Below are 1505 nucleotides of genomic sequence, written 5' to 3'. Positions count from 1 at the left end.
TAACGCCCCTGCAACCACGTTGCCCTGGATCGGGGACCAGCTCCCTGTCCTTTGCCTTTCCTGGGCCCTTCATCGCCGGTGGGGGCTGGCGTCGGGACACTGGTCAGTGAGAGCAAGGGCCTGGCTCAGGGAACAGGGAACAGTCTTCGGGGCCTTCCCCACATGTGCGTCCGCCCCCGCTCCCCCGCTCGGCTGTGCCGTCCCACCCTGGACCCCACCACCCAGTGCCCTGCTTCTGCCCTGGTCTCCCCACATCTGATGTCCCACAGTGGCCAGTGGGCCTTTGCCCCAAGTCAGAGCTGCTGCTTCTCTGCTGAGAGCCCTGCCCTGATTCAGAAGAACAGCCAGAGTCCCCAGGGGTCCCAGGCCACGGGATACAGCTCTGTGGCTCCCTGGCCTCGACCCCCCCATCCCATGATCCCCACATCCCTCCATTCCATCTCCCGGCTGTACTCGGGGGCACAGAGGGCTCCCCCTCGCCGAGGCCTCCATGTCGTGTCTGCGCTCCTCACCCCGTATCCCCCCAGGTCTCCTCCCCAAGCCCCTCAGGTCTTTGCATAAACACCCTCACCTCCCCTGGGAGGCCCTCCCCACCCCCTCGTCTGCTCTGTTCCCCACACGCCTTTGCCACCTGACAAAAATGTCAGCTTCAGTGGGGAGTGGGCTCTGGTCCCTGCAATCGGGCTGCTTCCTCAGAGCAGAGGATACGGTGGACAGAGCAGCACTGAGCTCTCACCTCTTGGGCGAGTTCTGGGAGGTTCTGCTCAGGCCCAGTCCCCTGAGACACAAAACGACCTGGCTGTGAGTCGCCATAACAGTGGGCTGACTTCTCTCACGATGCAGATGAAAACTAGGAGGAGGGGTAGAAGTGGGAACGTAGCCTCCTGCTTTCATTACTCTATAAAATCTAATCACTGGGAGGTGTAGCAAGCCAGGCCAGGCCCTCCCACTTCTGCAGACCTCGGGGAAGCCACACAGCGCACACCTTTGTGCAAGCAGTCTGCGCTCTCTGCGGGACACCTGCCCCCCTGACATGGGACAAAGAATTGCCTGGGCTGGTTACACAGGCTTCCTTAAAACTCCTAACACCGCAAAGGGTCAAGCAATTGGGGCGAACAAGGAAAAGCACAGTCTGCCATCTTTGCAGGAGACGGTTAGACCAACACATGATTGAAGAAAGGAACCCTGACCATAAGAAGCAGCTTTGGAACCACCAACCTCCTGGGTGGAAGCTTAGTGTAGACCAACGTCAGACAATAGGCCACACGCATACCTGCATGTACACACACACACACACACACACACATACACACACACACTGCATCGCACAGAGCTTAACTCTGAGTCAGAGGGAGAAGACGAGGTACTAGCCAGGGGCACATAAGTGCATTCCTCACATTGTCTCTACAAATACCTGATCAGGAATGAGCCCTTCTCATTGAAATAAAAATAAACGTAACAGGAAAAAATCGGAATGATGTAGAGGAGGAGATTAAAAATATACA

The 1505-nt window shown here is 57.3% G+C and overlaps 1 protein-coding gene across 2 annotated transcripts in view; it reads right to left on the bottom strand.

Moving 5' to 3' along the window:
- Positions 1-621: 621 nt before the first annotated feature.
- The window catches only part of TAFA5 (TAFA chemokine like family member 5), a 221415-nt gene continuing 220531 nt past the window's right edge, over positions 622-1505 (bottom strand). For both annotated transcript variants that reach the window (XR_014233543.1, XR_014233544.1), the window contains exon 5: positions 622-1505. This exon is cut by the window's right edge. The gene's annotated coding sequence lies outside the window, so the exon portion shown is untranslated.

Source organism: Balaenoptera borealis (genome assembly GCF_965194805.1).
Source record: "Balaenoptera borealis genome assembly, chromosome: 13".
In the NCBI taxonomy this organism is placed as follows: Eukaryota; Metazoa; Chordata; class Mammalia; order Artiodactyla; family Balaenopteridae; genus Balaenoptera; species Balaenoptera borealis.
This window is presented reverse-complemented; position numbering and strand designations above follow the sequence as displayed.